Here is a 13860-nt window from a genome sequence, read left to right as displayed (position 1 = left end):
CTTCTAGTATTGGAAGTTATCACCTTTTCTATAGATAGTAAGATTGGGTTCTGAGGATCATTTGGGAAGTATCTTCGCCTTTACTGCATGATCCTCTTTTTGAGCTGATCAAATGTGATGTTGCACAAATCCATGACTCTGTCTTTGGGTGGAGGTGTGATTCTCATTTCATTAAATGGGAGATGACCCCCTGTAAGAGGAGGCTCTTCCAAATAACTTGGTTCATCATCTATGGGTTGGATGGTATCATCCTCCTCCAACTCTTCTTTATCTCCTGAGTCAAGTGTTCTTCCTCCAGTCCCAATGTTGCTTCTTCCTTCTGGGATTGCCTTTGTGTTGTAGCGGCTATAACCACCCTCCAAAATTTTTCCTTAGCTTTGTTTTGGAGCCTCCTTACCAACCATCTTCATAGCATGTCTTGAACTGTCAAGTACATAGGCTTCATTGGTTTTTCAACAACTTGTCAGCCTGTGCATGATAGTTTTCTTCACTCCCCTAATAGGATTCCATTCTAAACTTGGGCTAGCTACTAGCTAAGCATCTCCCTTAGAAAATTGCATAATTCTGGAGGGGAACCAACCTTCCCTCTAGAAAATTGTGAAAATCTGTTGGGTAGCCTGCTGGGCCCAAAAATTGCGCAATGCAGTCAAACAACCTTCCTCAGGAAAATTGTGCAATCTGGCCTAGCACTGCAGCTCAGCCCATAAATTGCACAATTCTGGGTAGCAATCATCTGCTTCCCCCAGAAATTGTGTAATCCCTCTGGGACAACCAGCCGAGCTCCTCTCAGAAATTATGCAAAATTCTCTCTCAATCAAGCAGGCTATTGCATGTGCCCTCAGGTTGACCGGTTCCACTCGGGACCCAACAAACTTGACTTGCATGCATGGGCTGATTTTTCCTGAAATCATAGAAAATTTTAGGGGCGAATGTTCGCCCTTTGGAGAAATTAAGGGGTTTTAAATTTTAGTGGGCGAATATTTTGTATCATAGTACATTTTTACAAATCACCTCAAATAGCCCACCTTATTATAAGGGAGAGGGTAAAAAAGGTAACTTTAGCCCTTGAAATTAGGAGTTACAACCTTCCATTCGCCCATTTTCAAGAATAGGTTTTATTTAAGTGAATCCTATGGGCCAAAGCCCAAATACCATATTTATAAAAGAGGTATGGTAAATTAATAAAAATATAAATAAATGAGAGGTATGGTAAATAAATAAAACATTTTTTATATTTACTCCATAAGTCACCTTATATACATGCAATGGTGTAAACAAATAAAAATATAAGTAAAGTGGAGGTATGGTAAATAAATAAAACGTCTTTTTATACTTACTCAAAAAGTATGGTAAATAAATAAAAATATAAATAAACTAGATGCATGGTAAATAAATAAAACCTCTTTTTATATTTAGTCCATAACCCTCATTCTATTTATGAAGGCTCAAGAAAGAGGTTTTATTTAAGTGAATCCTATGGGCCAAATACCATATTTGTAAAAGAGGTATGGTAAATTAATAAAAATATAAATAAACGAGAAGTATGGTAAACAAATAAAACATTTTTTTATATTTACTCCATAAGTCACCTTATATTTACGAACACTCAAAAAATGTGTTATATTTAGGTGAAACCTATGGGCAAAATACTATGGGACAAATACCATGGACTAGATTGTTATTAATACCATGTAGAAAAACATTATTAACCCTAATATTAGTATTAATAAAAATAAAAATGGCACATGGTATTGACCCATGGTATTCACCAAAACGACACATGGTATTGACCCATGGTATTCACCTGGAATGTAGCCTATTTAAATGGGGGAATTAAACCAGCATAGATCCATCTTTACTCTGGATCTACTAACCCCTGAGAGGTATCAAATATCGTGATATACAAACTAGCATAGAGTGAAAAAATATTTGATCCGATCAAGAGTAAAAATGGATGTTGTAATTTAATGTATGTTAAACATTTTAGCTTGGTTAAAATAAAAAATAAAATAAAAATCAACTATTAATTTTATTAATTTTTATAAATTACTAATAGTAATTTTTAAGCTCTAGGTTTATGATAACCCATGGTAATACCATGGTATTCATGTGAGCATAAACTATATAAAGGGGAAATTCTATCATCTTAGATCCATCTTAATTCTAGGTCTACCAAGTGCTCAGAGGGATAAATAGATTTCATCCCCCTAAGAGTGGTAGATGTGGAGTTAAGATGGATATAGGTTGGTTTTTATGATAATGAAGACATTAAATAGACTTAGGAAATTATATTGTAAAAACATCTTAAGGTGAATGGTTAAAGCATAGAAATTGGACAAGTATATTTGTATACTTCTGTTTTAAACTGAAATAAATTCAGGGCTAAAAGGAATGGATTGATTGCACTAGTCATCCTTCTATAACTTTCCAACATACGCTGGAGTAAACAGATTGTAATTTGGGTAATTTTTCTAATTGCAAACAGGAACATACTTGTGTATTGGCAGGGTGGTTATGAGGTCCCTAGAAGTGATGAATTTGAATTTTTCTTGGTTTTATATATAGTATTAGGTTTTTTCTCATGCTTTCTGTGAATGGCACGGGTGAATTTTATCCTACGCCCACTAGGTTATCGATATGTAATTTCGGTAATTTTGATTTCAAAAGATATTTTAAAGAAATGCAATGATTTCATTTGTGTATTCAATAAACCCAAGATTTTATAATTGAGTAAAATATTCGCCATTCCTGGTGAGAGATTCGCCAACAAATTATATATACATATCATATTATTGATAAAATCGCCTTCCATTTTTCCTATATACCATGGAGATTCGCCCATTTATTATACATGTAAATTTAGGGGGGGTTCTTAAAATTTTCCCTGCCCGAAATAGAAAAAAACAACATGCAAAAAGAATCCCTAGATTTTAGGGATCTATTTTTAGCAGCTGGAGGTTATATGCAAAGATCGTTTTAGAAGCTTTCCTTCAAGTGTCGATTTTTCCTATATTTGTGGCATGCGCGTCATAAGCCTCAAATTTATTTATTCAATGATTCAGAGCTCATTCTTCACATCGATCTTAGAGCTCTGACATCCCACATCACATCCAGAAGTCTTCGACACATCCAACTCAGCTATTTTCGGGGAAGTCTGCTTTACTTGTCTTTTGCAGCATTTCTTTCGTTTTTTGTGTTTTGGCTTATGTGAGTGTTTTCTGCTTGATTTCTATGAATGCTTGTTGTTTCTTGCATGCATGTTAGCCTGTACAAGCATCGTTTCAGTTTTCATTTGCATCTCGCTGTTGTCGCATGCATGACACTGTTTTTCACGAACGACCGTCGATTCAATGACTCATTTCACACACATGCATGTTTTTCCGTTTTTTGAATCTTGCATTTGTTGTTTGCATGCATGATCATTCACTACTGCTTACACTTAGTCTCATCATGCATTCACATGTTCATATGTTTTTAGTCGCCCGTTGTCGAGTTTGGGAAAACTTGGCCCGTACTCTGCCTTGCCTGGACAACATTGCGCAATTCTGAGATGGAAGGCTCTTCCTTCATCCCAGAAAATGCGCAGACCTGACTAGACAGTGTCCTCTAGTCTTGCTTTGAACAATTCTGAGAGGCAGTGTCTCATGGCCCAGAAAATTACGCAATGCAGTCCTTGGGCCTGTATGACTTACCATCTGAAATTGATCATTGCTTAATCTCAACACCCAACAGGCCATTCTGGATTGCGCATTGTGTAATTCTAGCAGTCAACCAGCCTCCCAATAGTTCGGACTGCCTTTTATGTAGTTATGGAAGTTAGTCTCTCGGCCTCTTAGTGAAAATTGCGCAATCCTTTCCAGCAGTCTCCTGGGTATGTTTCATGTCACTCCTCAAAGTTTTCTTTGGTTTTAACTAACAGATTTCTTGCCATGCATGTTGCCATGTCTCCAGATATAGTAGGTGTTCATCCATATCTAAGTAGTTCAGGTTGAATGGCCTCCAAGAGAGTAGGGTAAGGACACCGACGAAAGTGCAACAAGAGATGCAGTTGAGCGAGTGTCTACGAGTTTTCTGATTTACAAAGACACCAAGCTGATCGTAGACAAAGACATCAAGCTGAAATGGTAGGAGGTTAATGATGCATTCTCAGGCACATTTCGGGAAGATCTTGAAGATGCAAAGTCTATGTGAACATTCACAAGTTTGGCTTGTACCAGATTGCATGTAGATATCCCGCGTTCCCATGTGCAAACATGATACATTGGATCGTCTCACACACTGATATTGAGACGATGGTATTGAGAAGTGTCAGCGAGACAGAGATTGCTACCTTCAGGGCATAGGACTATCATTAGATGTACCACTTGCTGAAACTAGTGATCACCATGGAGACACCGTTCAGCATACCCAACAACAATACCAACTCCAGGGATATCTTGAAGAATTGGGTGAAGGGGCCAACCAAATTCAAGATGACACCCAACCCGAAATACAAGAAGAAGATACTACAGAAGGACTATCAGTACTTGGTCATATTTGAATGCCACTTGTACGACCAAAAGTGAACAAAGACCTTCCTGCGGATTTGGGTGATCACGTTGGACCAATTGGCCAATGAAGGAAAAGCATGCAAATGGTCTGACATGTTGGCTCAGAGGTTGAAGGAATAGGTAACAGGAGCTCTGTAGCTGCCCAAAGGTTAGAAAGAAAAAATCTACATGCCTGCTTACATATTGGATGCAATCTATGCTCGTCAAGGGTTCCCGAGCTTGAAGTGGGCATGGACATCAGCGGAAACCTCTGTGAACACTTATTGCAAACTGTTTTCCGAATGCAGCTTCCATAGAGTCATCACACAGTTGTCAGACCATTTTTTCACCCCAGTGTACAAGATGATATTTGAGAAGGATCCACCTTGCATGTCGAAGGCAACAATGGAGGCACTAATCGACATAGCAGATTGGTATGCCTCACCTTTTGGCACCTTCATACGGATGTACAACACGAAGAAGCCTCCACATGTTTTGTCGAAGTTTGCCATGGACAAGCTCGTCATGCAAGAAGTGTCGTACCACATCTCGACAGGACTGTCAGCTAGATTAGATTGTTGGAAGAAGGCACCTTGGCCCACTCTTCCATTATGGATCAAGTTGTATGAGATACGAAATCTCAAGCATACCTATGTCGAGATAGATGAGTCCAAGAAATTTATTTTCGGCACCAAAAGCTTCAATCCGTATGACTCGCATTGATTTGTGAAGGATCACTGTGCGAGAGTGAAATTTCCATGGATCCATGGGGCATGTCATTGGGATGAGGAAGACCCATGGAGATATTGTCACATCTTCTCCAAGCCCAATGAACTGGTCGACATCGTTGTGGAATGGTTAGCGAAGCAGAATCTAGGAGAACAACAGCAGTAGTAGCAGTAGCAGAGGTAAACATACCGGCGTGCGACAAAGGCAAGAGGAAGATTGTCGATAGCACAAAGGCAGAACAATGTTGCAAGTTTAGATCATACCCACTTATGGAGAAAGCATATTTGGCAATAGAGGTGAAGAGGAAACAACATGACAAGAGGACTGCACAAAGGCAGAGAGAAAAATAGAGGATGGAGGAAACAGTGAAGGAATCGCAAGAGTTGAAGGAGAAACTCTAGAATGAACAGGAGATGCGTAGATAGGAGAAGGAAGTGCAACAAGGAAAGATACAACAAGGAATGCAACATGTGAAGATTGATGAAACTATGCCCATACAGTTAGTAGACTCATGTGAGCAGTTGACACAAAGCAGACAGGGTGAGCAGTTACAAGAGCAATAATTCACTCAAGAGATTGAACAAGTACTTGAGAAGATGGATACGGACATGGAGCAACCATAGTTAGAGCAAGACATCGACCTTATGCCTTACGACCAAGAGGTTGATCCACTGCCTTCACTGGATCTAGAGGCACAACAGGGCCCAAGCGACAAGGGAGATATTGAGATCCTTGGAGACAATTTGGAAGACGAGGTGCACAACATATCATTCGACGAGTCACAACATAGAGTTGTACAATCTCGTAGAGTGTGTACTCTGGATATCCACACATATCCTGCGTAGTTTGAGGGATGAGTGATCATACCTAACGTGCACAAGTATCCAACAACATTGGCTGATGCTACCAGAGCATATGCTGAAGCCAATAACTCGAGTGTTTGCTTCTTGATAGCAGAGAACAAGCGAATGGCTAAGGAGTTACTGACGACCAAGTAGGGAGGAGAAATGGCTATAGTATCCACCCACGCAGATTTGAAGAAGGCGATACTATATGAAGTATCGTCCCTTGAGACAGTCATGCAGGCGTTGTATTCCAGATTTGGTACCATGTATAAGGTAGTTGTCCATCTCAACGGTTGGCAGCAACACTATGCTAGAAGAGCATGTATCTTGTCCAAATTGCATACTGCTATCGACCACATGCAAACATGGACAATGAGGTACAAGGGAGCCCCGTTACACTTGCCGAAGATGATGAAGCATAGAGCGGTTGAGTTGAAGGCATGCATCTGGAGTCAGATCCGGAACTATGAAGAACTCCTGCAACTCGTCACTAGTTTGCAGGCTTCCCATGCACGAGTGTTCATAAGCATGGATGTTTTTGTGCATGCACATGCGATCCCATCTATGGGGACACTCACCAAGGCAAAGAAAAAGGGACAAGCCCGACCAGAGCTAGTCTCGTACTTTGACGAGTTGATGTGCATAGCCACCAGCGCAGACTTGGAAATTAGTGCAGACATTATGCATCAGTATGTCGTTGGTCTGACTGCACTCAAGACAATGATGTGCATGTTATCAGATGAGTCGAACAGAGGAGCCAAAGCAATGTACCTAGATGAAACAGAGGCAAGAGTTCGTTTCCAGAAAGATGTCACCACAGAGTACACGAACACCATTGCAGACTACCAAGCTTGGCATTATTTTGCCACTGTCGACCATCATGAGGATGTCAAAGAGTTGGTCTTCCCACAATTTTGCGAGTCATAGTGATGCCTTGCATGGCTTAATCAAGCCTATTTTTTCTCCCATGGATACATGTGCATATTGTATGTAACATCTTGTAAAGTGGAAGTTCAAGTGTCGATAGATGAATGTAACGGTCGTAGAGTAGTTGAAGAGCCATGAGGGTAGGTGAACAGTCACAAAGGGGAATGTCAAGGGCACCCCAACCTTTTCTATATATAGTACCTCATAACTCATTATAGTGGCTTTTGGTTAGCCAAGCTTCCGATAGGAATATCTTAGAGAAACCTTAGAGAGTATTGTAATGAGCCTTGGCTTCTCCACAGTGCAGAACTAGTACATCTCTTTGGAGGAGCAGGTGACGATGACTGTAACATTATGTTATGGGGAATAGTGGTTGGTCATGGTTGTATTGTATGATTGGAACTTTCACTTCTTAATATAACAGATCCAACACGTTTCATGCATATGTTGTTATTGTATTTCAATTAACTTGTTTACTCTAATAATATATGTATCTATTTTTTTGCGCATGTATGTATAGACTATTTCTGTATATGGATGTATGAATCTTACTAAAATGTGTTGTTGGTTTAACTATCAATTTGGATTGTAGGTTCATATTCCTTCCAATCTATGATGCATCTTTGATCGCGTGTTCCCTTCTAAGCTGTGTGTTTACATAGGTTTCCAAGGGGTGCACTCATTCCACCTTCCGTGTGTTAGAACTGTAGAATTTTGTAGAATTTTTCTACAAATCAGCTAGCTCTGATACCATGTAGAACCTTTTCTACAAATCAGCTAGCTCTAATACCATGTAGAAATTTCCCATCTATAGAACACCTAGTAATGCAATGTACTAAAGCAAAACACTTGATCTACTTCTACCATAAATTTTACGGAAGCTAATCAACCATGAGAAACATCAATAAGAACACATATAACTGATATGGAAAAATCAATCACGCATAACACAGAAGATATAACCCGGGGAAAGCCTTATCCTAAAACCCCATCTCTGTATTATCATACATAGGATTTATACAAAGCCTTAGCTCTCACACAGATAGCCAGCTCTCAGTACAATCCTCACAGATGAAGTGGAAATACATGAGGATTACATAAAGCCTTAGCTCCCATAGCTAGCTAGCTCTCAATGCAATCCTCCTGGATGCTCATAGGCAATCAAGACTTCTGCTAAGCCTTCTCCTCTGCCCTCCAAGCCTCCTATTTCCTTGCACAGTTTCTCCTGGGTGATCCTCTTGTTACCAAGTGTAACACTGATCTCACACTGATCTCACACCCTGTAAAACTACACAATCCTCAAGGAACCTTGATCCTTCTGCTTGGATGATTTTCCTTTATAGGAAAAAATATTCATCCAACTGATAGTACACTATCCCATCTCTGATCTCAACTAGGTCTCTATCTAAACTGACATGCATCAGTTATCCATGAGTGAATACACAGTTATCTGAAAATAATAGTTGTCACATGCATGTAAGCATCGACAAGCTATATCTCATTAATTTAACAACTTGTTAAACTAATCTAACTGAACTTGACTAAGTTAAACTAAGTCAACTAATCCTCTCAATATAGAACTCATCCTTAATTCCTTAATCAGTGTAGCAAATCAAGGACACATTCCCCAATTAATGGAGAAATAATTACATCTTCTCACAAAGACTTCTAGTTTGATTTTTTTAAACTAATTAACTCATGGAGAATTAATTAATTAATATTCCAAACTGCTGGTAAGACCAAATTTGAATTTACTTCCTATAGATAGACCAGGGACTGCTATAAATAGGAAGGGACCCAAAAATGCTATTTTTAGAAGATGTTATTTTTAGCAGTTTCACCTCTCACCCAAGGTGGCCAAAATGCTCATTGGCCAAACTGCTATTTTTAGAAGTTCTATTTTTAACAGTTCTATTTTTAGCACTTCCTAAATTTAGCATTTCTTGTTGCACATTTTTCAACGCTCCCTCTCAACAAGAAAGGATTCCTCTCGAATCCGATCCTATAACTTTGGAATGATCTGCATGCAACACATCTACTAAGTGCAGTTGCTCCAGCAACACTCGGAACAAAAAAAAACTCCCAACTGACCTTTCTGTTGGGATAGAAACATACTCTGATGCTGAAGCTCTACCTGGTGCTGACAAGTGCTCCCTCTCTGACCTCTGCACTACTGCAACATCTCCATGCATCTCACACCATTGCACCCTTCTTTGTGCTACCCTGCACTGTGCAATACACTTCTGCCTCTCGCATTGCTGTAGCCTACATGCTCTGCGCTGTCTTGGGATTCCCTACATTGTAGCTCTCTCTGCCGCTCCGTCCACATCTATCTCTACCCAATCAGTCAGTTCCTACTACTCCACATCGGGGTTCCCGTAGCAAGGTCTCATCCAAGAGGTTGGGTACCTCAAGGATCCTGCCCCTCCTCCTTGGGACGATCACTCTATATTGCCCCACCTCCTACCTGGAGGTATGGCTACATGTGATCCCTCTGTCCACTTGGCTTAAAGTTTCCCCCTACCGGAGGTCTCTGCATGACTAGATGTCTCTACTCGATCTCCTCTCAGCTTCTCTAGTTGTGGCTGCTCCACAACCTCCTGAAGCTATTGCACCAATCATGGCTCCTCCACAATCGTCTGAGACTTCTTTTGGCTCTGCATGTTGAGAGGTAATTTACTCTCCCTCACAACCACCAAGTATCTAACATTTTCCTTGCTCCTCAAGGCTTTGCATGCATCTTGTACCTCAAGTGCATACAGATTCTCGGCTAGCACACCAATCTATTTCCACTTTCCCGCCGTCACGAAATTTTCTAGAAAAAGAGTTGATTATAAACCAACGATATCTCCCTCATCCGAACTCCAATTCAACTGATTTTTTTTATTTATTTTTTTGATTTTGGGTATTTTTCTGCAAGGAATCCAAATTTGCTATTTATTTCTGAAAATTTTGTACAGAAATTTTCAGATCCTCTCTGCAAACTCTCGGCCCAAAACTCAAAACTTTGAAATCTCCTCTCAATATACTATTCTTCCTTGATCACCTGTACTCTGATACCATGTAGAATTTTGTAGAATTTTTCTACAAATCAACTAGCTCTAATACCATGTAGAAATTTCCCACCTGTAGATCACCTGGTAATGCAATGTACTAAAGCAAAACACTTGATCTACTTCTGCCATAAATTTTGTGGAAGATAATCAACCATGAGCAACATCAATAAGAACACATATAATTGATATGGAGAATTCAATCACACATAACATAGAAGATATAACCTGGGGAAAGCCTCGGTGTAAAACCCCATCTATGTATTATCATACATAGGATTTATAAAAAGCTTTATCTCTCACACAGCTAGCCAGCTGTGAGTACAATCCTCACAGATGAAGGTGGAAATACATCAGGATTACACAAAGCCTTAGCTCTCATAGCTAGCCAACTCTCAGTGCAATCCTCTTGGATGCTCACAGGAAATCAAGACTTTTGCTCAGCCTTCTCCTCTGCCCTCCAAGCCTCCTATTTCCTTGCACAGTTTCTCCTGGGTGATCCTCCTGTTACCAAGTGTAACACTGGCCTCTCACATTGATCTCACACCCTGTAAAACTGCACAATCCTCAAGGAACCTTGATCCTTCTGCTTGGATGATTTTCCTTTATAGGAAAAAATATTCATCCAACTGATAGTACATTGTCCCTTCTCTGATCTCAACTGGGTCTCTGTCTGAACTGACATACATCAGTTATCCATGAGTGAATATGCAGTTATCTGAAAATAATAGTTGTCACATGTGTGCAAACATCAACAAACTATATCTCATTAATTTAACAACTTGTTAAATTAATCTAACTGAACTTGACTAAGTTAAACTAAGTCAACTGATCCTCTCAATATAGAACTCATCCTTAATTTCTCATTCAGTGGATCAAGCTAGCTCTGATACCACGTAGAACGTTTTCTACAAATCAACTAGCTTTAATACCATGTAGAAATTTCCCAGCTATGGATCACCTAGTAATGCAATGTACTAAAGCAAAACACTTGATCTACTTATACAAACAATTTAGTGGAAGCTTAATCAACCATGAGCAAGATCAATAAGAACACATATAACTAATAAGAAGGAATCAATCACACATAACACAGAAGAATTTACCTGGGATAAGCACCTACCTAAAACCCCATCTTTGTATTATCATACAAGTGGAAATATAGTCTGGATTACACAAAGCCTTAGCTCGGAAGCTATCCAGCTCTCAGTACAATCCCTCTACTGCTCATAGACAGTCAAAGGCTTCTCACAAACCTTCTCCTCTGCCCTCCAAGCCTCCTATTTCCTTGTGCAGTTTCCTTGGGGTCCAGTGCTGCCACCTGTGTGAATTGGCCTCTTCACACACTCACTAACCTCTGATCTAACTGCACAAACCTTAAGGAGATAAATCCTCACCATGGACGAGCTTCCTTTATAGGAAAAATATTCATCCAACTGATAGTACACTGTCCCTTCTCTTATCTCTCTGTGTCTCTGTCTGAACTGACATGCATCAGTTATCCATGAGTGAATACACAGTTATCTGAAAATAATAGTTGTCACATTCATGCAAGCATAAAAAAACTATATCTCATTAATTTAACAACTTGTTAAATTAATCTAATTGAACATGACTAAGTTAAACTAAGTCAACTAATCCTCTCAATATAGAACTCATCCTTAATTCCTCAATCAGTGGAGCAAATCAAGGACACATTCCCCAGTTAGTGGAGAAATAATTGCATGTTCTCACAAAGACTTCTAGTTTGATTTTCCTTAACTATTTAACTCATGGAGAATTATTTAATTAATATTCCAAACTGCTGGTAAGACCAATTTCGAATTTAATTCCTATAGATAGACCAAGGACTGCTATAAATAGGAAGGAACCCATAAATGCTATTTTTAGTAGTTTCACCTCTCACCCAAGGTGGCCCAAATGTTCATTAGCCAAACTGCTATTTTTAGAAGTGCTATTTTTAGAAATTATATTTTTAACACTTCCTAAATTTAGCATTTCTTGTTGCACACTTTTCAACAAGAACTATTCATGTAGCTTCCTTGGCTTGTTGTGCATGTCACACCCTTACTACCAACAAGGACATCTCACTTACCTCTACGTGCAACCGTGGTCAAGGTGATACCGTACGACCCACTGATGGGACTCCTATACCAAACGGTCTGAGGTCTAGTTGGGAATTCTTATCGAGGAGATCCCTTGACATGTTGGTGGATCCAACACCGTCAACATTTCTGGTGCTAGAAGGAGGGCCAAATGACAAGCTATGTCCTGTCATCCTGTTTTGAACCTTCGCACATCTATCATGGATATTGTCACAATCATCCCTCCACGATGTTTTCCGCATGCCAAACCTATCAAAATCACGAGGGAGTTTTCTGATGTCTTGTCTGAATTCAAATATGATGGTGAAGGTGAAGTAGCCTGGCCTGAGTACTTAGAAGACTTCTACGCATTCCTTGAGGATGCAGACGAGTTCTATGTAGAAGAGGTAAGTCTGCTGCTTGCATACACACTTCGCAAATCCCCACAATGGTGGTACTGGAGTCTACCTCCCTGTAGCATGCACTCACTTAAGCAGTTTTGTGATCTCATTGAATCTACTTTCCACCATTTTGATCCATAATCTCTTGAAAAAAAACTGTTACAACAATGGAATTCCCTAAAAGAATTGCCTATGGATTTTTGGGACCACTTCCGTGTGTTGCAGTTTCAAGCTCCAAAAATTCAGATGAAATTCTAGTATCTCATGGATAGATTTGAGTATTTCCTTACCAAATATGTCAATCCTAAGAATAAGTTCAAGCCCAAGCCCTGCTCAACATACTTCAGTGATGGAGCTGAACAATCACAGAAGGACACAGTCATTGTCCGTCATCCCCTCCTCAAACAACTCCACCACTGCAGAGTGATGTGGGCGAACATGCACACACGTCTTTTCAACTATCACACCCTCCCAACATCACTTTGCTCCATTCCTGCCCAGACTTGGTTGCTAATCCCATCAGTTTCACATGTATTTCATACATCAACCTCCGTCTTCATATTTTGATGATCCTTTGGATTGCACGGTCTTGTGTTCATCTGTTCCAGAATCTACTCATGTTGTGAATGAGGATCAAAACATTGACAGAGTTGATGTTACACAACCAACCTGCGCTGTCATTCATGAAGAATATGATTCGGAGCTTGAGCATCAACCCTCGACGAAGGATGAATCCCGTCTATCTGAGCCTCCTCTGTTTTTTCTGGATATCTTTGGTGATTTTTCCATCCTGGTTTTGCATGTGTATCTTTGTCTACAAATGCACCCATTGTTGATCATTCGCATAACACATCGGATGTCAGTCCATCATCCAACAATGGAGAGGACAAATCATTCATTGAAGATCCACTTGATTTTTCATCTACCTTTTCTAGAAACACAGGGGGTGAATTTTTCCGCTTCTCATCTACCCCTTTGTTTGATTCATCATATCATGAGGATGCCGATGAAAACATTGATTTTTTTATCGTAGCTGTCGTGATCTATTTACTGCTGTATTTGATCATGATGATGATTCTATCGCATTTGATTTTTCCAAGCCACCTATTTATGATGATCTATCTATCGATGAAGTCGAAACCCCCCAGACTGTTGAGGCACTTCAACCCTAGCTGATGGTTATGTCAGGCCCTCGCTGTCCTGATTTTGGTTTCACCTCTGATCAGGAAAATTTTGAAACACCCAAGGCTCCTCATTACTCATCTGTATGCATTGAAGATCAATATCAAACA

The sequence above is a fragment of the Pinus tabuliformis genome, chromosome 4_2 (genome assembly GCF_031772625.1).
Source record: "Pinus tabuliformis cultivar Carrire ecotype Pingquan chromosome 4_2, CPIR1, whole genome shotgun sequence".
NCBI lineage: Eukaryota > Viridiplantae > Streptophyta > Pinopsida > Pinales > Pinaceae > Pinus > Pinus tabuliformis.
Note: the sequence above shows the minus strand (reverse complement) of the source record.